Genomic DNA, 27,342 nt, shown 5'->3' with positions numbered 1-27,342 from the left:
TCAAACGCTTTTGGCTCGGTTGAATGTGCATGTACGCATATAGATCCACAATGCTACGGCTCACCCGGGATTGCACAACGTTAACCGTGTATATGAATATACCAACGTACCTTACCGCTCTGTTAGTAGCTACTATACACTTGCAAATTCGAAAGTAGATAGTAAGTATGTATTTGATAATAAAACATTTAACCATAATTCATAATAAAGTCATAATTAAATCCGGATTTAAAATATGAAATCGTACTTAAAAAGCCAATGTGCATGTTATTTAATTTACACTATGTACTATTCTAGTAAATTACTTATTGCTTTAGAGGCAATGATTTTTTCAATTCAAAATTGATTGTTTTACGCGGTGTATAAATGAAACATGCGAATATCTTATGTCACTTGTGGTGAGAAGTGAATTAAAAGTATTTCAAGGCAACAAACAGTAGAATTTTAAATTATGCTTCAATCTTAAAAACAAGGGACGGGTGTTGATTTAGCAAGGCGGTTCTGACTAACAAGTCGACAAAAGTTTCCCCGTTAGCTGGAACATTATTTTTTAATTCCAATGATTAATTCGTACATGATTGTTATAAATGGTTGGCTAAAATGAGGAATAAAAAGTTGGAATGAGATAGTGTCGAAATGGTGGAGGTCAAATTTCTGTCTAAAATACATTGGAAGTAAATTTGGGCATTTCCTGTCTTTAAAATAAGGGAATTCTAGATTTTCAGTTCAAATGCCTTTTTTCTGCTAAACTTGTACGTACTTGGCTGGTTTTATGTGAATCTGTGTTTGGACACACCTCCATATTCGAATCTAACGTTCGGTTGAAAACCTGTTGTCTGCAAGCCGTTAGGTTTAAATAATGTGAAATATGACCAGTTCGTTTATGGATACGCCCCACATTGAATCGCCAGTGACAGCTGAACAAAATGCAGACATGTGTTTGGTGATGTCATTCGCAAGTAATTCTGTTGATCGGGCTTGAATGTATATAGACAACTGATATGTTGTATATGGTCACGGACATGTAAACACTAGAAGTAACTTTTCATTTCATGGTGTATATGTCCGTGATTCGATTTTTCACTCTAAATTCTCAACTTCTTTGCCCACCAGGACTGCCAATACGTATTCATTTCCCGCGTTTTTGTAATATCTCAGCCTGTTGAAAGTTTAAATGCTACTTTCTTTTATTAGGTTGATGCTGCTCAAAGCGGAGTTTTTTTTTTTAGTTCGGACCACACGCCATCCATTTCCGACACGAAACAGAAACGTTGGGCTATCAACAAAAGCGAGGTAACTAGTACTGACTTTATCCTAAATAGATGGAGTTACTACCAAGTCACTAATTGTTGAGTCTATTGCTAAAAGGCACACCATTTTGAGGGAAATGTGACTAAAGAGATAGTTTTGAGTTTGTCCATGTATGTATACAATTATAGTTGTAAACAAGTAAACAATGTTCAATTGAAATAGTACGGACATTAAACGAAATATTATTGTGTGAATTTAACACTCAAAAATAGTAGTTAATGTAAGTCAAATATTGAAACCTTGCTATTGATATAGAGCACTGAAATATATACTACTCAAAACACTGAATAGTTAAGACCTTACTCTTAGGGATCATTTCTATAGTAAGTGTCGCCAGGACGTCAGGTAAAACTGACGGGACCTAACACCACGAGGACGAGACAGAGCGCCCCTTTCTGAGCGCGAAGCGGGCAGGGTCCGCCGCTGGGTCATAGCGGCACGGTCCCTGTCATTGATGAACGTTCCTCTCCTCCCTTAGTGGGGAGTTGGAGGAAAGGGGCGCATTCTGAGTGGTGCTAGGATTCAAAAACACTAAATCCATTGTAAGACAAACTTACTGTTTTGCAGCAGAATGATGTGCTTGTTTACGTGTTTAATTGGATATCCACAAGAAGCAACAACAATTCAATACAAAAACAGATCGTTCTTTGAAAGCTATTAATTCATTATTATTATTATTTAAAAAAAAAAATTATTATTATTATTATTATTATTATTATTATTATTATTATACGACAAAAAGGATGAGTGTCGAATTAGCAAGGTGCTCTCTGACTAACAAGTAGACCGAAGTCACCTTGTTAGCAGAAGTTCAAACGCTTTCGGCTCGGTTGTACAAAGATCCACAATGCTACGGCTCACCCCGGAATTGCACAACGAAAATCTAGTACTTATATGATGATTTCTCGCGTCTATAAATGGCTGTAACATATTGAGCTTAACAAAAGCGAGATAACTAGTATTTAAGCTTATCCTGTTCCGATAGAGTTACCTATCACTACCAAGTCACTTATAATTATATGTTTTTGAACCAACGTTTTATAGGTACACATTATTGTTAAGGGAATTACGACATAAAACTAGCTTTGCTTTGTCGAATGAGTGTTTGATTTGAAATACTAGATCTGAAAATCTTATTTCTTTCAAATAAGACACGATGATCGTTCCTCTCCCCCCTAAGTGGAGCGTTGAAGGAAAGTGGCGCATTCTGAGTGGAGCCAATATTCAAACACAAAAATCTTGAGCGATTTCTGCCTGATTAATTAACTGGTGTCATTTAAAAAAAACAGAGAGAAAACATTTTTATCGAATTTAATCCTATAATCCTATTAGACAGTAATAATAACAACCCAATCAGCTGGCTTAGTTTCTTATTCGAATTACGTTTATTCCTGAAACCAGGTTCTTAAGGTTAATTTTCTGATAATAAATCAACAACCACATACACGTTATTGTTTATATTTAAATGTTAAAAAAAACAAAAATCGAAAAAGATGAGTGTCGAATTAGCATGGTTGTTCTGACTAACAAGTCGACCGAAGTCTTCTCGTTAGCAGAGGTTCAAACGCTTTTGGCTCGGTTGAATGTGCATGTACGCATATAAATCCACAATGCGACGGCTCACCCGGGATTGCACAACGTTAACCGCGCATATGAATATACAAAAGTAACTTACCGCTCTGTTAGTAGCTATTTTACATTTGCAAATTCGAAAGTAGATAGCAAGTATGTACTGTATAATAAAACATTTAACCATAATGCATAATCAAGTCACAATTAAATCCGGATTTAAAATATAAAATCGTACTCAAAAAACAAATGTGCATGTTATCTAATTTACACTATGTACTATTCTAGTAAATTACTTATTGCTTTAGAGACAATGCTTTTGTCAATTCAAAATTGATAGTTTTACGTTGTGTGTAAATGAACTATGCGAATATCTTATGTCAATTGTGGTGAGAAGTGAATTAAAAGTATTTCAAGGCAACAAGTAGTAGATTTTTAAATTATGCTTAAATCTTTTAAACAAGGACGGGTGTTTATATAGCAAGGTGATTCTGACTATCAAGTCAACAAAAGTTTTCCCGTTAGCTGGAACATTTTTTTAAATTTCAATGATTAATTCGTACAATATTGTTATAAATGGTTGGCTAAAAGTAGCAGTAAACAGTTGGAATGAGATAGTGTCGAAATGGTGGAGGTCAAATTTCTGTCTAAAATACATTGGAAGTAAATTTGGGCATTTCCTGTCTTTAAAAAAATGGAATGCTAGATTTTCAGTTCAAATGCCCCTTTTCTGCTAAACTTGTACGTTCTTGACTTGTTTTATGTGAAACTGTGTTTGGACACACCTCCATATTCGAATCTACGGTTCGGTTGAAAACCTGTTGTCTGCTAGCCGTTGGGTTTAAATAATGTGAAATATGACCAGTTCGTTTATGGATACGCCCCGCATTGAACCGCCATTGACAGCAATCGGAACTCCTCGGCTAGTATCAAGATATGGCCTCGGATATAATACGGGTCGTAAGAAAATAGTCCATCATGGCCGACCAAGAAGATGTTCAAACAACCAAGAGATACGTTAGTCCAAAGACAGAATGAGGAGCGAACTTTTACCACTTATTTGTGTGTAAGTGTTATTTTTATACTTATTGTATTTTAATAAAATACAAAAATAGTTTTAAAAGAGCCCTAATGAGAAACTAATTGGAAATGTCATTAATTCTTAGTGGGTGGGGTAAAGTATTCTTTCATTTGACAGATTCTAATTTAGTAAATAACAATTTTGAAGCTCCAGTGATCAGTGGCAAAAACTAAGAAAACAAATACTGTGTATTTATCTCATACATTTCATATCATTAACTTTAATTTTTTATAATTAAAATTTACATTCTTTTAACCAAGGATGTATGGTTTATATGTCCGTGAGTGTTGGTAGCAAACAACTTAATGTAATGGCACAATTGAATACCTCGGCCCTGTTCACTAATATAGTTCTCTAAATAAATTAGATCTTCATTCTATTGGTTTAACAAAATAAGTTTGAACGCATAAACCAGCACACATTTCTTTCAAGACTAAATTCTTTGATATCCACCAGTGGTGGTGATGCAGAAACATTGAAAAATGTTGACATTTTTACTGTGCCAATGAAATGCAGACATTTAAATTTTGATCTTATTGTCATTTTCAGAGACGAGTATGGTACCAGGGGTGCAGCTGACTCTGATTCCCGGCTTGTTAAAATGAAAAAAGGCAGATGAGGTAATGGTTGTGCTATTTTCGAAATTCGGACAATAATTTAACAGTCAAGTATCCTATTGGGTTAAGCCCAAAAGTACCTGCATGTTTGTACAATTAACCAACAAGGATTGACAGTATTAAAATATCAACATTGTAGATGAATTTAAACATGATAACAAGTTCATTTCATATTTTTTAATTAACCAGCAGTCCAGAGCTAAAAGCTGCTCTCTCACAGATTGACAGTTCTTCTTGGTCATTCTTCAAAAGCCCAAAGGAGTAATTAAATTAAATTTACACATATAATTAATTATACGGCTTAAAGCGATAGCAAAAAAATATTTTCCAATCAATTGAAATCTGTTCGATTATGTGTGACCTTATATGACTAGTTGGAGGAATTTTTACCAAATTTTCAAACTTGTATATGAAAGACTGTGATCTGATATTATGTCAGCAGTCTAATATCACTGGTTTCCATACATTTGCACAATAATTGCCAATTGGCTTTTTTAAAGCAAAAATAAAAAAGGTGTCAGAACAGTAAAACTGTGAGGATGCAGCTTTAAATTGGTGTTGCACTTAATGTTTAATGAATACTTTTCTGTTGTTGTACAGGCTTTTAAAATAATTGATCTGAAAATATAATTCCTATTATTGTTGTATTTTCTGTTTTCTATTTCAGGCACTGGAATCCGAATGTAATAAAAAATGCCATTGTATGAGGATTGACCTGCAATGCATGGCAATCATCTTAACACAACTGCAACGCCTTCCTTGGAAAAATGAGTGCAAGATGGAAACAAAGCGTTCAGTGGAACATCTTGTCATCTCAAATATTTGATGACTTACATACTGATGTGAAGATAAAAGTCATCTGTTGGTCCATGATTATTAAATAAATCTGAACATATATTTTAAAAGGGTAAAATGATAAAGGATTTATATACGCTTTAAGTGGTTTTCCTATATTATGGAGGGAAGATAACTACAAAAACAGAAACAGATGGCATCGGCAGACCAAATAAAGGAGAACTATTTTGTTCAGTTCAATTTTTAAGACTTCAGAAAATCTGTTAATAGAGCACATCCTTGCAAATGCCATAATGTAAACTGGGCTCTTTAAAATGTGAAAAGGTGAAAGTGGTCTAGAGGATAAGCCCCAAATTCAAGGTTGTGAGTTCAAGACCTCCAAGATACTTTCTCTTGACCTCAGGAAAAGGATGTCCATACTTGTTTCTTCTTAGGCAACAGACTTAAGAGTGATTTTGTAAGCTTCCAGCTTGCATAGCAATCTGATAAGGCATACAATAAGTACTAGCTGACTTGCAAACAGTTTTTCCATTTGTGTTGATTTATTTTTCAGTCTGTTGGAATGTTTATTAGAAGTGATGCGCATTGCTTACTGCAACCAATATTTATTTTCTTTATTAAGTTGAATTTAACGAACACATAACATGACTTGTGCTTTTACAGATGCATGTTTATTTCGTTGATTGTATGAGTTTATTTTCTCAAATGATGTAATAAAAGTTATTCTGAATGACTGTCCTTTTTTGTTTGAAGAAAATGTGTTGAGGTTTTGGCATAGCATAGTGTCATCATCATCATCATCATTGTTGTGTACAAATAAAACATTCAAAACAATGTATTAAAAACCAAACTGTCAAGCCAAGTACTCAAAGAGGCACAAGGATATTGCTAAAGAGACCGGTAATACAATTAGACAAATAAAATGTAAAGAAAGATCTATAATTCTGACACACGGTAATGCTTTAAATAGTCCTCTCATTGTGTGTTTATGGTTAAAGTGGAGACATACAGTATATTTTGTAATGAAGACTTAAATTTGTATGGCAACTTTAAGCCATATATGGGGATTAAGCGCCAGAAATATTGTGAAGTCTCCCAAAAGACTCAATGCACTTAAAAGGGCTTGGCACAGAAATGAAAGTAAAAATGGGAGCAAAACCTAATTTATCATTAGTTTTACATTGGATTGCATACACATGGCTCTGTTATTACTTGACTAATATTAAAAATAAAATTAAGAGACATGTTGATCCAAACTGTAATTATTCTTGTTTGCATTTTATGGAGTTGGACATAAAAGAGTCATTTGCTGAAGAGTGATCTAAAGGCTAATTATTCAAAATAGATTAAGTATTATTGAAAAAAGTCTGGTATACATTGCTGAAAAGCTTAGTAACCTGGCTAAATATTTGTTTAAGGCTTTTATTTACAAAAAAATAAATCAGTTTAGTATCTTATCAGGTACTCTTTTGGTGTTGTTGTTTTTAATAAAAAATGACAATTGACTCAAAGATATTGAGACTAATAATTATAGATTTAGACAAGTATAATGTGTAAGGAAACTTCTAATGAGTGTGTTTTATCCACAGCCTAGGAGGTAAAGTGAAGCATGATCTGCCTTGAACAAATACAATTTTAAGACAAGATCTGTCAACTTAGTGCACCAGTCAATTGTAACCCCACCCCAGGTCCGGGGGAATACTGGGGTTAACCAGGGGAAATGGGCCGTGTTTTTACCTATCAGGTGGCCCTGCAGTGCTGGTTGAATGCGGTGGTTTTATCTTCGCTTAAAATATAGAGGGGAATGGACCTTACCTAGAGTCCCTGGGGTGTGGGGGAATTTGGCAGGGATTTTGCCATTGGATCGTCCGCGCAGGGTGGGGATTTTAGCCGGGTTTGGCTGTACTGAAAGTCAAAGTCCCCACTAATTCCCAGATCTGGGGAGGCCGTGGTTACAATTGTCTGGTGCATATACACATGAACGTTGTATTGGTACTCTAACAATTGAGCTTACTGTGTGGATAGTCACCGCCCCACCTCAACCCCACAGAACTGTTTACACAAAAAAAAAAACTGCAGCCCAAACCCAATAATGCTGAAGTAAAGACATGCATAGATTTCAGCTGGTAAAGCTGACTGGGTGCCAAGCTCACACCCATCCTACCACAATCCAAAAGTCTGAACAATGCAATCAATGATTTTACAGAATAGTAATGTTGTTTTAATGGCAAGGCATGGTGTGAAAAATAACACGGCAAAGTATGACTTAAAACTTACATTTCATAGGGTATTCCTATAACTGTTGAGAAAATGTTGGCATTTAGTCCATGCATGCATTTAATCCGATGTAATGATTCATGCATGCCATGAACCGTATGATCATTCCAATGACAGTCAAGTACATTTTCTGTGTGCTCACGATTTTTCTAGAGGAAACAGAGTCCTTCAACTATAAGGAAACATCTAAATATTCATAAAACGAACATTCTTTGAGGTTACAATAAATATTTTCTCTTAAACAAGCACATTTAATTTAACACAATCCATTTCCTTGTTGTTACAATGGGCCTTCTTTACGCGGATTGAAAACGGTGTTAATCGCCGGCAGCCGCATCGCACTTTCGAATATCCTTACTACTATTTACGAGGTCTATCTCGAAGCTTGCCGGAGATGGCCGAGTTGTTACGATTGCATTGACAGCTGAACAAAATGCAGACATGTGTTTGGTGATGTCATTCGCAAGTAATTCTGTTGATCGGGCTTGAATGTATATAGACAACTGATCTGTTGTATATGGTCACGGACATGTAAACACTAGAAGTAAGTTTTCATTTTTTGGGTTTTATGTCCGTGATTCAATTTTTCACTCTAAATTGCCAACTTCTTTGCCCACCAGGACTGCCAATACGTATTCATTTCCCACGTTTTTGTAATATCTCAGCCTGTTGAAAGTTTAAATGCTACTTTTTTATTAGGTTGGTGCTGCTCAAAGCGGATTTCTTTTTGAGTCCGGACCACACGCCATCCATTTCCGACACGAAACAGAAACGTTGGGCTATCAACAAAAGCGATTATCCTGAATCGATGGAGTTACTACCAAGTCACTAATTGTTGAGTCTATTGCTAAAAGGCACACCATTTTGAGGGAAATGTGACTAAAGAGATAGTTTTGAGTTTGTCCATGTATGTATACAACCATAATTGTAAACAAGTAAACAATGTTCAATTGAAATAGTACGGACATTAAACGAAATATTATTGTGTGAATTTAACACTCAAAAATAGTAGTTAATGTAAGTTAAATACTGAAACCTTGCTATTGATATAGAGCACTGAAATATATACAACTCAAAACACTGAATAGTTAAGACCTTACTCTTAGGGATCATTTCTATAGTAAGTGTCGCCAGGACGTCAGGTAAAACTGACGGGACCTAACACCACGAGGACGAGACAGAGCGCCCCTTTCTGAGCGCGAAGCGGGCAGGGTCCGCCGCTGGGTCATAGCGGCACGGTCCCTGTCATTGATGAACGTTCCTCTCCTCCCTTAGTGGGGAGTTGGAGGAAAGGGGCGCATTCTGAGTGGTGCTAGGATTCAAATAAACTATATCCATCGCAAGACAAACTTACTGTATTGCAGCAGAATGGTGTGCCTTTAATGTGTTTAACTTCTTCTTCTTCTTCTTCTTCTTCTTCTTCTTCTTCTTCTTATTATTATTATAATCATTATTATTATTATCATTTTTATTTATTTTATTATTATTGTTAATATTTTTAGTAGAAGTATGTATTCAACACAAATATACGGCAAAAAGGATGAGTGTCGAATTAGCAAGGTGGTCTCTGACTAACAAGTAGACCAAAGTCACCTTGTTAGCAGAAGTTCAAACGCTTTTGGCTCGGTTGTACAAAGATCCACAATGCTACGGCTCACCCCGGAATTGCACAACGAAAACCTAGTACTTATATGATGATTTCTCGCGTCTATATATGGCTGTTACATATTGAGCTTAACAAAAGCGAGGTAACTAGTATTTAAACTTAACCTGTTCCGATGGAGTTACTTATCACTACCAAGTCACTTTTAATTATATTATTTTTTGAACCAACGTTTTATAGGTACACATTATTGTTAAGGGAATTACGACATAATACTAGCTTTGCTTATCGAATGAGTGTTCGAATTAAAATAATAGATCTGAAAATCTTATTTCTTTCAAATAAGACACGATGTAGGTTCCTCTCCACCCTAAGTGGAGCGCTGAAGGAAAGTGGCGCATTCTGAGTGGAGCCAATATTCAAATACAAACATCTTTAGCAATAGCTGCCTTATTAATTATCTGGTGTCACTTAAAGGAAAAAACAGAGAGAACATTTTACCAAATGCAATCCTATAATCCTATTAGACAGTAATGGAAGCAACCCAATCATGTGGCTTAGTTACGTATTCGAATTACGTTTATTCCTGAAACCAGGCCCTTAAGGTTAATTTTCTGCTAATAAATCAACAACCACATAAACGTAATTGTTTATATTTAAATGTTAAAAAACAAAAATCGAAAAAGATGAGTGTCGAATTAGCATGGTGGTTCTGACTAACAAGTCGACCGAAGTCTTCTCGTTAGCAGAGGTTCAAACGCTTTTGGCTCGGTTGAATGTGCATGTACGCATATAGATCCACAATGCTACGGCTCACCCGGGATTGCACAACGTTAACCGTGTATATGAATATACCAACGTACCTTACCGCTCTGTTAGTAGCTACTATACACTTGCAAATTCGAAAGTAGATAGTAAGTATGTATTTGATAATAAAACATTTAACCATAATTCATAATAAAGTCATAATTAAATCCGGATTTAAAATATGAAATCGTACTTAAAAAGCCAATGTGCATGTTATTTAATTTACACTATGTACTATTCTAGTAAATTACTTATTGCTTTAGAGGCAATGATTTTTTCAATTCAAAATTGATTGTTTTACGCGGTGTATAAATGAAACATGCGAATATCTTATGTCACTTGTGGTGAGAAGTGAATTAAAAGTATTTCAAGGCAACAAACAGTAGAATTTTAAATTATGCTTCAATCTTAAAAACAAGGGACGGGTGTTGATTTAGCAAGGCGGTTCTGACTAACAAGTCGACAAAAGTTTCCCCGTTAGCTGGAACATTTTTTTTTAATTCCAATGATTAATTCGTACATGATTGTTATAAATGGTTGGCTAAAATGAGGAATAAAAAGTTGGAATGAGATAGTGTCGAAATGGTGGAGGTCAAATTTCTGTCTAAAATACATTGGAAGTAAATTTGGGCATTTCCTGTCTTTAAAATAAGGGAATTCTAGATTTTCAGTTCAAATGCCTTTTTTCTGCTAAATTTGTACGTACTTGGCTGGTTTTATGTGAATCTGTGTTTGGACACACCTCCATATTCGAATCTAACGTTCGGTTGAAAACCTGTTGTCTGCAAGCCGTTAGGTTTAAATAAGGTGAAATATGACCAGTTCGTTTATGGATACGCCCCGCATTGAATCGCCAGTGACAGCTGAACAAAATGCAGGCATGTGTTTGGTGATGTCATTCGCAAGTAATTCTGTTGATCGGGCTTGAATGTATATAGACAACTGATATGTTGTATATGGTCACGGACATGTAAACACTAGAAGTAACTTTTCATTTCATGGTGTATATGTCCGTGATTCGATTTTTCACTCTAAATTCTCAACTTCTTTGCCCACCAGGACTGCCAATACGTATTCATTTCCCGCGTTTTTGTAATATCTCAGCCTGTTGAAAGTTTAAATGCTACTTTCTTTTATTAGGTTGATGCTGCTCAAAGCGGAGTTTTTTTTTTAGTTCGGACCACACGCCATCCATTTCCGACACGAAACAGAAACGTTGGGCTATCAACAAAAGCGAGGTAACTAGTACTGACTTTATCCTAAATAGATGGAGTTACTACCAAGTCACTAATTGTTGAGTCTATTGCTAAAAGGCACACCATTTTGAGGGAAATGTGACTAAAGAGATAGTTTTGAGTTTGTCCATGTATGTATACAATTATAGTTGTAAACAAGTAAACAATGTTCAATTGAAATAGTACGGACATTAAACGAAATATTATTGTGTGAATTTAACACTCAAAAATAGTAGTTAATGTAAGTTAAATATTGAAACCTTGCTATTGATATAGAGCACTGAAATATATACTACTCAAAACACTGAATAGTTAAGACCTTACTCTTAGGGATCATTTCTATAGTAAGTGTCGCCAGGACGTCAGGTAAAACTGACGGGACCTAACACCACGAGGACGAGACAGAGCGCCCCTTTCTGAGCGCGAAGCGGGCAGGGTCCGCCGCTGGGTCATAGCGGCACGGTCCCTGTCATTGATGAACGTTCCTCTCCTCCCTTAGTGGGGAGTTGGAGGAAAGGGGCGCATTCTGAGTGGTGCTAGGATTCAAAAACACTAAATCCATTGTAAGACAAACTTACCGTACTGTTTTGCAGCAGAATGATGTGCTTGTTTACGTGTTTAATTGGATATCCACAAGAAGCAACAACAATTCAATACAAAAATAGATCGTTCTTTGAAAGCTATTAATTCATTATTATTATTATTTAAAAAAAAAATATTATTATTATTATTATTATTATTATTATTATTATACGACAAAAAGGATGAGTGTCGAATTAGCAAGGTGCTCTCTGACTAACAAGTAGACCGAAGTCACCTTGTTAGCAGAAGTTCAAACGCTTTCGGCTCGGTTGTACAAAGATCCACAATGCTACGGCTCACCCCGGAATTGCACAACGAAAATCTAGTACTTATATGATGATTTCTCGCGTCTATAAATGGCTGTAACATATTGAGCTTAACAAAAGCGAGATAACTAGTATTTAAGCTTATCCTGTTCCGATAGAGTTACCTATCACTACCAAGTCACTTATAATTATATGTTTTTGAACCAACGTTTTATAGGTACACATTATTGTTAAGGGAATTACGACATAAAACTAGCTTTGCTTTGTCGAATGAGTGTTTGATTTGAAATACTAGATCTGAAAATCTTATTTCTTTCAAATAAGACACGATGATCGTTCCTCTCCCCCCTAAGTGGAGCGTTGAAGGAAAGTGGCGCATTCTGAGTGGAGCCAATATTCAAACACAAAAACCTTGAGCGATTTCTGCCTGATTAATTAACTTGTGTCATTTAAAGAAAAACAGAGAGAAAACATTTTTACCGAATTTAATCCTATAATCCTATTAGACAGTAATAATAACAACCCAATCAGCTGGCTTAGTTTCTTATTCGAATTACGTTTATTCCTGAAACCAGGTTCTTAAGGTTAATTTTCTGATAATAAATCAACAACCACATACACGTTATTGTTTATATTTAAATGTTAAAAAAACAAAAAATCGAAAAAGATGAGTGTCGAATTAGCATGGTGGTTCTGACTAACAAGTCGACCGAAGTCTTCTCGTTAGCAGAGGTTCAAACGCTTTTGGCTCGGTTGAATGTGCATGTACGCATATAAATCCACAATGCGACGGCTCACCCGGGATTGCACAACGTTAACCGCGCATATGAATATACAAAAGTAACTTACCGCTCTGTTAGTAGCTATTTTACATTTGCAAATTCGAAAGTAGATAGCAAGTATGTACTGTATAATAAAACATTTAACCATAATGCATAATCAAGTCACAATTAAATCCGGATTTAAAATATAAAATCGTACTCTAAAAGCAAATGTGCATGTTATCTAATTTACACTATGTACTATTCTAGTAAATTACTTATTGCTTTAGAGACAATGCTTTTGTCAATTCAAAATTAATAGTTTTACGTTGTGTGTAAATGAACCATGCGAATATCTTATGTCAATTGTGGTGAGAAGTGAATTAAAAGTATTTCAAGGCAACAAGCAGTAGATTTTTAAATTATGCTTAAATCTTTTAAACAAGGACGGGTGTTTATTTAGCAAGGTGGTTCTGACTATCAAGTCAACAAAAGTGTTCCCGTTAGCAGGAACATTTTTTTTAAATTTCAATGATTAATTCGTACAAGATTGTTATAAATGGTTGGCTAAAAGTAGCAGTAAACAGTTGGAATGAGATAGTGTCGAAATGGTGGAGGTCAAATTTCTGTCTAAAATACACTGGAAGTAAATTTGGGCATTTCCTGTCTTTAAAAAAAAATGGAATGCTAGATTTTCAGTTCAAATGCCCCTTTTCTGCTTAACTTGTACGTTCTTGACTTGTTTTATGTGAAACTGTGTTTGGACACACCTCCATATTCGAATCTACGGTTCGGTTGAAAACCTGTTGTCTGCAAGCCGTTGGGTTTAAATAATGTGAAATATGACCAGTTCGTTTATGGATACGCCCCGCATTGAACCGCCAGTGACAGCTGAACAAAATGCAGGCATGTGTTTGGTTAATGTCATTCGCAAGTAATTCTGTTGATCGGGTTTGAATGTATATATACAACTGATATGTTGTATATGGTCACGGACATGTAAACACTAGAAGTAAGTTTTCATTTCATGGTTTTTATGTCCGTGATTCGATTTTTCACTCTAAATTGCCAACTTCTTTGCCCACCAGGACGGCCAATACGTGCATGCAATGCATTCATTTCCCGCGTTTGTGTAATATCTCAGCCTGTTGAAACTTTAAATGCTACTTTCTTTTATTAGGTTGATGCTGCTCAAAGCGGAGTTTCTTTTCGAGTTCGGACCACACGCCATCCATTTCCGACACGAAATAGTAACGTTGGGCTATCAACAAAAGCGAGGTAACTAGTACTGACTTTATCCTGAATAGATGGAGTTACTACCAAGTCACTAATTGTTGAGTCTATTGCTAAAAGGCACACAATTTTGAGGGAAATGTGACTAAACAGATAGTTTTGAGTTTGTCCATGTATGTATACAATTATAATTGTAAACAAGTAAACAATGTTCAATTGAAATAGTACGGACATTAAACGAAATATTATTGTGTGAATTTAACACTCAAAAATAGTAGTTAATGTAAGTTAAATACTGAAACCTTGCTATTGATATAGAGCACTGAAATATATACTACTCAAAACACTGAATAGTTAAGACCTTACTCTTAGGGATCATTTCTATAGTAAGTGTCGCCAGGACGTCAGGTAAAACTGACGGGACCTAACACCACGAGGACGAGACAGAGCGCCCCTTTCTGAGCGCGAAGCGGGCAGGGTCCGCCGCTGGGTCATAGCGGCACGGTCCCTGTCATTGATGAACGTTCCTCTCCTCCCTTAGTGGGGAGTTGGAGGAAAGGGGCGCATTCTGAGTGGTGCTAGGATTCAAAAACACTAAATCCATTGTAAGACAAACTTACCGTACTGTTTTGCAGCAGAATGATGTGCTTGTTTACGTGTTTAATTGGGTATCCACAAGAAGCAACAACAATTCAATACAAAAATAGATCGTTCTTTGAAAGCTATTAATTCATTATTATTATTATTATTATTATTATTATTATATTATTATTATTATTATTATTATTATTATTATTATTATTATTATTATACGACAAAAAGGATGAGTGTCGAATTAGCAAGGTGCTCTCTGACTAACAAGTAGACCGAAGTCACCTTGTTAGCAGAAGTTCAAACGCTTTCGGCTCGGTTGTACAAAGATCCACAATGCTACGGCTCACCCCGGAATTGCACAACGAAAATCTAGTACTTATATGATGATTTCTCGCGTCTATAAATGGCTGTAACATATTGAGCTTAACAAAAGCGAGATAACTAGTATTTAAGCTTATCCTGTTCCGATAGAGTTACCTATCACTACCAAGTCACTTAAAATTATATGTTTTTGAACCAACGTTTTATAGGTACACATTATTGTTAATGGAATTACGACATAAAACTAGCTTTGCTTTGTCGAATGAGTGTTTGATTTGAAATACTAGATCTGAAAATCTTATTTCTTTCAAATAAGACACGATGATCGTTCCTCTCCCCCCTAAGTGGAGCGTTGAAGGAAAGTGGCGCATTCTGAGTGGAGCCAATATTCAAACACAAAAATCTTGAGCGATTTCTGCCTGATTAATTAACTGGTGTCATTTAAAGAAAAACAGAGAGAAAACATTTTTATCGAATTTAATCCTATAATCCTATTAGACAGTAATAATAACAACCCAATCAGCTGGCTTAGTTTCTTATTCGAATTACGTTTATTCCTGAAACCAGGTTCTTAAGGTTAATTTTCTGATAATAAAACAACAACCACATACACGTAATTGTTTATATTTAAATGTTAAAAAACAAAAATCGAAAAAGATGAGTGTCGAATTAACATGGTGGTTCTGACTAACAAGTCGATCGAAGTCTTCTCGTTAGCAGAGGTTCAAACGCTTTTGGCTCGGTTTAATGTGCGCATGTACGCATATAGATCCACAATGCTATGGCTCACCCGGGATTGCACAACGTTAACCGCGTATATGAATATACAAAAGTAACTTACCGCTCTGTTAGTAGCTATTTTACATTTGCAAATTCGAAAGTAGATAGCAAGTATGTACTGTATAATAAAACATTTAACCATAATGCATAATCAAGTCACAATTAAATCCGGATTTAAAATATAAAATCGTACTCTAAAAGCAAATGTGCATGTTATCTAATTTACACTATGTACTATTCTAGTAAATTACTTATTGCTTTAGAGACAATGCTTTTGTCAATTCAAAATTGATAGTTTTACGTTGTGTGTAAATGAACCATGCGAATATCTTATGTCAATTGTGGTGAGAAGTGAATTAAAAGTATTTCAAGGCAACAAGCAGTAGATTTTTAAATTATGCTTAAATCTTTTAAACAAGGACGGGTGTTTATTTAGCAAGGTGGTTCTGCCTATCAAGTCAACAAAAGTGTTCCCGTTAGCAGGAACATTTTTTTTAAATTTCAATGATTAATTCGTACAAGATTGTTATAAATGGTTGGCTAAAAGTAGCAGTAAACAGTTGGAATGAGATAGTGTCGAAATGGTGGAGGTCAAATTTCTGTCTAAAATACACTGGAAGTAAATTTGGGCATTTCCTGTCTTTAAAAAAAAATGGAATGCTAGATTTTCAGTTCAAATGCCCCTTTTCTGCTTAACTTGTACGTTCTTGACTTGTTTTATGTGAAACTGTGTTTGGACACACCTCCATATTCGAATCTACGGTTCGGTTGAAAACCTGTTGTCTGCAAGCCGTTGGGTTTAAATAATGTGAAATATGACCAGTTCGTTTATGGATACGCCCCGCATTGAACCGCCAGTGACAGCTGAACAAAATGCAGGCATGTGTTTGGTTGATGTCATTCGCAAGTAATTCTGTTGATCGGGTTTGAATGTATATATACAACTGATATGTTGTATATGGTCACGGACATGTAAACACTAGAAGTAAGTTTTCATTTCATGGTTTTTATGTCCGTGATTCGATTTTTCACTCTAAATTGCCAACTTCTTTGCCCACCAGGACGGCCAATACGTGCATGCAATGCATTCATTTCCCGCGTTTGTGTAATATCTCAGCCTGTTGAAACTTTAAATGCTACTTTCTTTTATTAGGTTGATGCTGCTCAAAGCGGAGTTTCTTTTCGAGTTCGGACCACACGCCATCCATTTCCGACACGAAATAGTAACGTTGGGCTATCAACAAAAGCGAGGTAACTAGTACTGACTTTATCCTGAATAGATGGAGTTACTACCAAGTCACTAATTGTTGAGTCTATTGCTAAAAGGCACACAATTTTGAGGGAAATGTGACTAAAGAGATAGTTTTGAGTTTGTCCATGTATGTATACAATTATAATTGTAAACAAGTAAACAATGTTCAATTGAAATAGTACGGACATTAAACGAAATATTATTGTGTGAATTTAACACTCAAAAATAGTAGTTAATGTAAGTTAAATACTGAAACCTTGCTATTGATATAGAGCACTGAAATATATACTACTCAAAACACTGAATAGTTAAGACCTTACTCTTAGGGATCATTTCTATAGTAAGTGTCGCCAGGACGTCAGGTAAAACTGACGGGACCTAACACCACGAGGACGAGACAGAGCGCCCCTTTCTGAGCGCGAAGCGGGCAGGGTCCGCCGCTGGGTCATAGCGGCACGGTCCCTGTCATTGATGAACGTTCCTCTCCTCCCTTAGTGGGGAGTTGGAGGAAAGGGGCGCATTCTGAGTGGTGCTAGGATTCAAAAACACTAAATCCATTGTAAGACAAACTTACCGTACTGTTTTGCAGCAGAATGATGTGCTTGTTTACGTGTTTAATTGGGTATCCACAAGAAGCAACAACAATTCAATACAAAAATAGATCGTTCTTTGAAAGCTATTAATTCATTATTATTATTATTATTATTATTATTATATTATTATTATTATTATTATTATTATTATTATTATTATTATTATTATTATTATACGACAAAAAGGATGAGTGTCGAATTAGCAAGGTGCTCTCTGACTAACAAGTAGACCGAAGTCACCTTGTTAGCAGAAGTTCAAACGCTTTCGGCTCGGTTGTACAAAGATCCACAATGCTACGGCTCACCCCGGAATTGCACAACGAAAATCTAGTACTTATATGATGATTTCTCGCGTCTATAAATGGCTGTAACATATTGAGCTTAACAAAAGCGAGATAACTAGTATTTAAGCTTATCCTGTTCCGATAGAGTTACCTATCACTACCAAGTCACTTAAAATTATATGTTTTTGAACCAACGTTTTATAGGTACACATTATTGTTAATGGAATTACGACATAAAACTAGCTTTGCTTTGTCGAATGAGTGTTTGATTTGAAATACTAGATCTGAAAATCTTATTTCTTTCAAATAAGACACGATGATCGTTCCTCTCCCCCCTAAGTGGAGCGTTGAAGGAAAGTGGCGCATTCTGAGTGGAGCCAATATTCAAACACAAAAATCTTGAGCGATTTCTGCCTGATTAATTAACTGGTGTCATTTAAAGAAAAACAGAGAGAAAACATTTTTATCGAATTTAATCCTATAATCCTATTAGACAGTAATAATAACAACCCAATCAGCTGGCTTAGTTTCTTATTCGAATTACGTTTATTCCTGAAACCAGGTTCTTAAGGTTAATTTTCTGATAATAAAACAACAACCACATACACGTAATTGTTTATATTTAAATGTTAAAAAACAAAAATCGAAAAAGATGAGTGTCGAATTAACATGGTGGTTCTGACTAACAAGTCGATCGAAGTCTTCTCGTTAGCAGAGGTTCAAACGCTTTTGGCTCGGTTGAATGTGCGCATGTACGCATATAGATCCACAATGCTATGGCTCACCCGGGATTGCACAACGTTAACCGCGCATATGAATATACAAAAGTAACTTACCGCTCTGTTAGTAGCTATTTTACATTTGCAAATTCGAAAGTAGATAGCAAGTATGTACTGTATAATAAAACATTTAACCATAATGCATAATCAAGTCACAATTAAATCCGGATTTAAAATATAAAATCGTACTCAAAAAACAAATGTGCATGTTATCTAATTTACACTATGTACTATTCTAGTAAATTACTTATTGCTTTAGAGACAATGCTTTTGTCAATTCAAAATTGATAGTTTTACGTTGTGTGTAAATGAACCATGCGAATATCTAATGTCAATTGTGGTGAGAAGTGAATTAAAAGTATTTCAAGGCAACAAGCAGTAGATTTTTAAATTATGCTTAAATCTTTTAAACAAGGACGGGTGTTTATTTAGCAAGGTGGTTCTGACTATCAAGTCAACAAAAGTGTTCCCGTTAGCAGGAACATTTTTTTTAATTTCAATGATTAATTCGTACAAGATTGTTATAAATGGTTGGCTAAAAGTAGCAGTAAACAGTTGGAATGAGATAGTGTCGAAATGGTGGAGGTCAAATTTCTGTCTAAAATACACTGGAAGTAAATTTGGGCATTTCCTGTCTTTAAAAAAAATGGAATGCTAGATTTTCAGTTCAAATGCCCCTTTTCTGCTTAACTTGTACGTTCTTTACTTGTTTTATGTGAAACTGTGTTTGGACACACCTCCATATTCGAATCTACGGTTCGGTTGAAAACCTGTTGTCTGCTAGCCGTTGGGTTTAAATAATGTGAAATATGACCAGTTCGTTTATGGATACGCCCCGCATTGAACCGCCAGTGACAGCTGAACAAAATGCAGACATGTAGTTGGTGATGTCACTCGCAAGTAATTCTGTTGATCGGGTTTGAATGTATATATACAACTGATATGTTGTATATGGTCACGGACATGTAAACACTAGAAGTAAGTTTTCATTTCATGGTTTTTATGTCCGTGATTCGATTTTTCACTCTAAATTGCCAACTTCTTTGCCCACCAGGACGGCCAATACGTGCATGCAATGCATTCATTTCCCGCGTTTGTGTAATATCTCAGCCTGTTGAAACTTTAAATGCTACTTTCTTTTATTAGGTTGATGCTGCTCAAAGCGGAGTTTCTTTTCGAGTTCGGACCACACGCCATCCATTTCCGACACGAAACAGTAACGTTGGGCTATCAACAAAAGCGAGGTAACTAGTACTGACTTTATCCTGAATAGATGGAGTTACTACCAAGTCACTAATTGTTGAGTCTATTTCTGAAAGGCACACAATTTTGAGGGAAATGTGACTAAACAGATAGTTTTGAGTTTGTCCATGTATGTATACAATTATAATTGTAAACAAGTAAACAATGTTCAATTGAAATAGTACGGACACTAAACGAAATATTATTGTGTGAATTTAACACTCAAAAATAGTAGTTAATGTAAGTTAAATACTGAAACCTTGCTATTGATATAGAGCACTGAAATATATACTACTCAAAACACTGATTAGTTAAGACCTTACTCTTAGGGATCATTTCTATATTAAGTGTCGCCAGGACGTCAGGTAAAACTGACGGGACCTAACACCACGAGGACGAGACAGAGCGCCCCTTTCTGAGCGCGAAGCGGGCAGGGTCCGCCGCTGGGTCATAGCGGCACGGTCCCTGTCATTGATGAACGTTCCTCTCCTCCCTTAGTGGGGAGTTGGAGGAAAGGGGCGCATTCTGAGTGGTGCTAGGTGTTCACTTTAAGCAGACGGCGTGTAGTGTTCAAGATCCAGGTGATTATTTGCAGGCTCGAAAGAGATAGCGTTTGCCTGACAAACATTTAGTGTGCAGCCGAAAAATCCCGTTAAATATATTAAATGTATTAATTTGTCCTAAAGTGTCCTATCGGTTTAAATTGATGTTAAAGTCAGAAGAGAGCGAATGCAATAAGTTTATAGGGTAGCTAACTCTTGAAATATCAGTACGCAAATGGTACACTACACCTATAAAGGTAAAATACATTTACAATTGAATACTCGGAAAGGTCATAACTCACGGGTCAAAATGTGAATAAATGTATGTGGATATAGAGTTATGCACGCTCTTTATGTTATTGCCGGACATAGAATATGGTCGCTATGACAACGGATATAGAAAATTTCCACCTTTTGACTAATTCTTGCATACACACGAAATATGCAAGGTAGGTCAACGAAACTTGGGCGTCTGGAAATGTTTTTTAAGAGACAATGCATGTTATTTTATATGTTATTATGAGACAAAAAATGGTTGCATTGTCAAGATAAAAAGTAGCAATGCATCTTTTTGACGGGATCTTGGCATCACTAAAAAACATTTATAGCTATATTAATGTTATGCTGTAGAACGCTATTTGTAGTTTGAAGATAGAAAACGTTTTTTTTTTTCTTTTTGTCCGACAGAAAAAAAATAGTGTAATTACCACATTTGATTGGATCTTTACATAACTTTGCGTAAAAAGTATTACGTTCAGTTTTATCAGAACTCAGATCATACCATGGGATCATTGTAATTGTACATTTGCAGATACATTTATGTGCTGCCCCATTATAAGACGGTGCTTTGTCGATTATATTAGGCAGTAAGTATAAACCCACACATCCTAGCTTGTTATCGATTCTTTATTCTAAGATGTACATATGATGGTAAAAGACTGAAAAGAGACAATGAAAATACCATAAGAATTCTAGAATAACATGCCTGTGTAACAAATAGATATAGATCTATAAGCGTAACATTAATATGCATGAAACAGATTTAGAAAGTGTATAAGCTGATGGAAACTGTAATCACGTTACATTTCTTATAAACTGAGTACAATAAAACCTTAATTTTCTAAGTCAATACTGTATTTCTCTACATATTAAACCTTATAAATCTTTAAATATGACATAATACTCTGTAAGACAGTCTTAGCTGAAGAAAACATATTCGAGCATGTGGTATTTCTACAGTAAACATTGCTAAAATAACACGATGTGCTTATAAACAAATGAGTACGAAGTGATGCGAGTGCGAGAACACTCGGGAATTCGACGATAACGTTATTATGCTCGTGTTACAAGAAACATTCTAAACATGATATAGATAAAACTATGACAAAGTGAAGTGCCAGGAAAAGTACTTACACTGTGTGCAGGACAGATAATATTTACTTAAATTGGCGAGAAGGAGCTTCTCTCAACGTTTGCGGGAACCGCAAGGCTAAATACTCTCTTAATGGAGATACGGAACTGAAGTCCGGCTCACTCTATGAAATGTTATAATGACAAAGTTAAACTGGGAACCAGAGTAACATGTGCTATTGAAGCGAATCGTCAAAAATGAGCGAAAGTATAAAACTAACGAAATTACTATAGTATAACACTACGCTCTTTCATATAGATCCATGACAATTTAAGAATTCAGAAATACATGTAATGCGATGTGACAAGTGCAAAATACTAAATCATTACACATTGTAGGACCCATCTACTGAGAGTACAACGAAACAATCAAAACAGCACTATACACGCTCCCTACGTGTGCAATAGGTTTTATGATGCAAGAGACAAGTTATCGTAACAAAAAATGATTCTTGTCAGTATCGAACGTACATCGACAGTAAATTTAATGAAGACAATTCTTTTAAACGATTTTGCAATCATAAGTATTTCATGCAATGTGAAACAAACGCGATTTTATAAAAAATGTAGGAAATAACTCGCTTAGTGAGTTCAGCTGTAGAGTCATTACACTAAAAAGTATTTTAATATGCTTTTCACAATAGAGTTTAAACAGCCATTAACACTCTAACATCATCACTATGGTCTTAAGGTCAAGGAAATGGTGAGATGGAGCCCAGATGCTACGGATGGCTTGTATTCTATCTACCATTTCATTGAAAATTTCGTTCATCAAACCATTTATGAAGGCATTTTGTAAGATTATTTGTATGAGAACATTTCGCCAAAATGTGTGTCAATTCTTGACTGTAGATCGTATTAAATTGCCACAACTAACTACAACTAAGTGAACAAGGTCTTCAACCAAGTAGGGCTATGGTTATCATAACATTGCGAGATAAACTGTGTTAAAAAACGTATAAATGAGAAACGCCTGAATTGCTGGATGTGGTATGTTAAACAACAGGAGACTGGATCATTCAAAAGTCCACAAGGACACTTCAGCCTCTAAAACAACTCTCTATGCTGGACATTTCCAAATATATTCTGTTGGCAAAATAGTGCATGCCATTAAGTCATCAAGCATGTTTAAGGCGCGCCCTTTGCTGCTGATTTGCACACCTAGATCCTGAATTTCAAACATCAATACAAGTTCCAAGCTATGACGATGTATTCACCTTGAATTGTGCTACCATTATATAGTAGATATAATGACGAGAGTTGAATAAATGTTGCAATTAAATTTTACAAAATGCTTCGTTACATTAAAACACATTTTATTATTATTTGATTGTTCATATTATTAGTAATTATATTTCCTACGAAAGGTAGCTCAAGCTAAGGATTTATCTCGCCAGTTTAACCGCTTTTCTTGAATAAGCACTCAAATGCTATACAATGAGTATATGCATCATAGTAAGCGAGATAACAAAGAAATCATTGTTCAAATTGCCTATGTTTGTTATAGCCCGTTGACATTGACAATGTTATTAGGCGATATATGAGGTAAGAAGTAGACAATGATCAAGAAAATAGCGTTTCCGCATATTAAACATATAAATTCTGTAAATTTAGATACGTATCCTTATGATTATAGTTTATTCTCTGTAATTTTTATTATTTTACTAATCTTCACCATTTTACCGTTTTTATTATAAATCCAGAACGTCACATATGGAAGTTCTGCAGATTAACAATTTAAAACAAATATGACCGACACCGAAAAAACAGTTAACACTATCAAGAGAACACGACGAGTACAAAGTTAGTAAAAGTGAACATTGAACTATGAAGTCGTTATAAATTATATAAAGGCAGTACAAATTCTCTAAATGATTGTCAGGACCGGGTGGGAAAAATTTTCAGTAAATTGCCCTTTTTATAATAATATATAAAGTCAATTTATATGCTTTTACCCATCCGGAGATCGCTTGAACAAATGACAATATAATGTAGTCAGTACATTTAATCAATTTGTCAATATTCCGGATAAAAGTTATTAAGTTTCTGTATCGTTATTTCTAGTCAAGTAACCAGTAGTTCATTTATTGTGTCCAGTTGATGCATATGCATATCCTGTACAACATTTCAGACGTTATGAGCGGTGCACGTGCGAAAATCTACCAAATGCGTGCTCGTACAATCATTCCAGGTGATAGTTTTTCTAAAGAAGGGCACTTGAGAGTCCAAAGTAAACGGTCGTCTCGACAACGAGCACGAGATACAAATAGGTGGGTGGTCGAAGTTAGTATATATTTCTCATTAATTCAACACAGAACTTTCGATTAGCACATTGGCGTGGTATACAATTGAAGTACTCAAAAAAGTGTCTGAGATATAATTCCTCAATGCTTTTATTAACCCGGCTCGGATGGCTGTCCCTTTGATGATGCATTTTTAAGCTCCATTATTATTTCGTTATTCAGGTCAAAGTCTCGTAATATATAGTAAGGCGCAATGTGACTTAGTTTGAGATCTATGCCAAATATTCTCGGCATACCATTTTGTAAGTATTCCAGATTACCGATCTCCGTTTTAAGCATCTGCTTGTTCATAAAAGCCGTTTCAGCCTTTCCACACGTAGCTGTGCAAAACTTGGAGGGAGAAATCATCGGATCACCGAATAATTGCGAAGTCCTGATGATTTTCACTTTGCGGTGCAGGGGAAATAAAAAACGAAACAACCTACGCTTAACCATCGCAATTGTTATTCATATTAGCTAGGTAGCTTAATTGTTAATACTTCAAATTGTCTTGAACAGGGTTGATGTACTTATGGTGATCACCCTTTAAAACAATCTGACAAGCCTACGTTTTACCTGTGGGTCGAAGGTTCGATTCCGCGCGTGATGTATGCCGAGCATTCTTATTGTCTTCCGGAAGGGACGTTAAACGGGGATCCCGTATGAAGGTGTTATAAACTGGTGCAGGCAAAAGGACCAGGGTAACTCAACCAGTGTTACATTCTGTCGGTGCACTACGCTCCAACAACTTTATTCAACTAACACTCTGAAGGAATGCAGTGGAAAAAGCCGCAATAACGTACGCTTATTCTTTGCAAGAGTTAATTATCTATTTTAGTTTGATTCCCAGCATTGTAGCACTGTTAGGGAGCCGATGACCAGATAGTTGAGGTAAGTATCGGCATTCGGAACTTCTTGGCCATTTTCCATAGAAAACAACAACGGATGTATATGAACGGTTTGGAATGTCAGAAATCTTTACATTTAACTACGTTGCAAGCAGATCGCGAAGTAATTCCAATTAAGCAGTTAAACTTTATGACTTTACTCTCGGGAATCATATTTTTTATTCAATGATTCATTCCATCGGCAATCAATTTAAACTTAGATATACAACATGTTAAAACACTACAAGGAATTAATACTATTATTAAAAAAAACGAATTACTTAACCGATGTACCGGCATACATCCGAGGTTGTATTCGATGTATAATGGTCGAGAAATTCCGACTGAAGTATCGGGTAAGCATCATACTGGTAAACAATTAATATGGAGAGTTCTGGAGATTTACCCATCTAGTTAAAGTTAAATTCAGTAACGATTTATATGAGAAAAATGCCGAAGCTTTGGACAACCTATTACAAGTCAGCTTGAACTTTCGATAACTTTATAAGATTAAAGAAATGTGATTAATCAAGTTTGGAATAAATTGCCTCGCAGGTCTTATAACTTAACATTGCAACTTAACTTGACAAAAACTTTTAGGGACTACGCCTTTTCAAAGTCTAACTTTTTAACTCTAACTTTCTTTAAATGTGTCACTCTATTAAAGCTTCTGCTTTACACGATATAAAAGTGTCATCCCCGCTCACTCTGTTACATTTGCTGTGGCATAGCAACATGAACATACATTTATAGGTGCGTTCATAGATTTTATGATAACTGCATGTCAGCTAATAGAGAAATAGAATATGTTTGTGTTATCTCTATTCAGTTGTGCAACATTGTAATGTGAAAAAAGGAAATCACGAATTTTTCATCACAATTTGCGAGTAGAACTAGCCTTTATAATTCAATACATTGTGTGGCCTCCTTTTTATTCAGATTAAAATGCTTGAGGTTTGAGAGTGAGGTTTGTGCACTTAAACTGGTTTAAACCCCCAGTAAATATACATTTTACTGACCGTCCCAAGGCGGTACTTAACAATCCTTGATAAACATACCTAGTTTTTTATACATAGTATGTATGCACTGTGCTGTTTGTGGAGTTTTGTGTTGTTCTTCCATGTCTCTTGCTTGTGATTTTTTGTTTTTATGTTCTATGTCTTTGGCGTTTACCCAGTGCCATTAAACCGGGTTTATGTTTAAACGTTTTGCTACTGAGCTTGTTTATGTAGTTTTTCACATAAATATTGAACATACTTGCAAAAGCCACTGAAGTAGCCCAAAAAGCAAAACCAGAGACTTTTTCAAGCCGACAATCAGATTAAAATAATAGAATACATCACTAATTCTTTATCACGAATTTGCAATTTAACATCGTATATCTTGTCCTTTTTTACATTCAGATTACAATGCTTGAACATAATTGCAAAAGCCACAGAAGTCGCCAAAAAGCCAAACCAGAGATTTTTCAAGAAATTTGGATCACGACTACAGTTTGGAATCAAATATTAATGTTGTACTTGGGCGTTGCGGAATGTGGTCATTTTGAAGCTTTAACAATTAAATTTGGCCTATGTGTACAGTTTTGAAAACGTCACTGACACATATTAAAATAGTTCATCGAACTAATAAGCTTACCTCATTTTCTGCCCTCATATGTTGAATATACCACGTTTGAAGCTAATTCAAACACCGTTGAAAATGTTCCAAGTGAACTATAAGTATGTTGCCTATTATACCCATACATGCATGCTCTGGATTTAAAATGATCACAAGAATAATGCCAGTAGAGCATAGGCCCTCATGGGTCTCTTGTTATTATAAAAAACATCAACTTCTTCATAGATATCTGCTAACATGAATTCCTTTATACCATTAGCTATATGTTAATATCGCGCATTAGGATTTATTCATAGTCGTGCTCATTTCATTTTTACATTTCTTGACGTTTTCATATTACAGAAACATAATTTCCAATGTTAAGTCGGCAAGATTATTATTTAAAAATCAGACAGGAAAACCCCGTTTAAATGAGTGTCTGTACAGCATCCAATCGGTGAGTGATCAAGAGTCCCTTTAATGTGTTTTGATATCCTTCACACAACTAACAAAGCACTATATTTTTAATGAAGTAGAACAACCATTGACTTTACGTTTTAACGTGCAATTCGAACGTACGGGTATGGACGTCTGGATGGTGGTGTCATCTAAAGCAACTACTGCAACAGCAGCAACAACA

General features: G+C 35.5%; 6 non-coding genes across 6 annotated transcripts; all 6 read left to right on the top strand.

Moving 5' to 3' along the window:
• The first annotated feature begins 1,604 nt into the window (after nucleotides 1–1,604).
• On the top strand, nucleotides 1,605–1,825 carry LOC128233149 (small nucleolar RNA U3). The gene has a single exon (XR_008260645.1). It is a non-coding gene; the product is annotated as a small nucleolar RNA U3 (small nucleolar RNA).
• A 6,915-nt stretch (nucleotides 1,826–8,740) lies between these two features.
• On the top strand, nucleotides 8,741–8,961 carry LOC128233148 (small nucleolar RNA U3). Its single transcript, XR_008260644.1, has one exon. It is a non-coding gene; the product is annotated as a small nucleolar RNA U3 (small nucleolar RNA).
• Nucleotides 8,962–11,609: 2,648 nt separating this feature from the next.
• LOC128233147 (small nucleolar RNA U3) lies at nucleotides 11,610–11,830 on the top strand. Its single transcript, XR_008260643.1, has one exon. It is a non-coding gene; the product is annotated as a small nucleolar RNA U3 (small nucleolar RNA).
• A 2,663-nt stretch (nucleotides 11,831–14,493) lies between these two features.
• LOC128233146 (small nucleolar RNA U3) lies at nucleotides 14,494–14,714 on the top strand. Its single transcript, XR_008260642.1, has one exon. It is a non-coding gene; the product is annotated as a small nucleolar RNA U3 (small nucleolar RNA).
• A 2,680-nt stretch (nucleotides 14,715–17,394) lies between these two features.
• On the top strand, nucleotides 17,395–17,615 carry LOC128233145 (small nucleolar RNA U3). The gene has a single exon (XR_008260641.1). It is a non-coding gene; the product is annotated as a small nucleolar RNA U3 (small nucleolar RNA).
• Nucleotides 17,616–20,295: 2,680 nt separating this feature from the next.
• Nucleotides 20,296–20,516, top strand: LOC128233162 (small nucleolar RNA U3). Its single transcript, XR_008260657.1, has one exon. It is a non-coding gene; the product is annotated as a small nucleolar RNA U3 (small nucleolar RNA).
• The last annotated feature ends 6,826 nt before the right edge of the window (nucleotides 20,517–27,342 follow it).

Source organism: Mya arenaria, chromosome 4 (assembly GCF_026914265.1).
Source record: "Mya arenaria isolate MELC-2E11 chromosome 4, ASM2691426v1".
Classification (NCBI taxonomy): Eukaryota; Metazoa; Mollusca; class Bivalvia; order Myida; family Myidae; genus Mya; species Mya arenaria.
The sequence above is the reverse complement of the archived record's forward strand: the minus strand, read 5'-3'. Positions and strand labels throughout refer to the sequence as shown.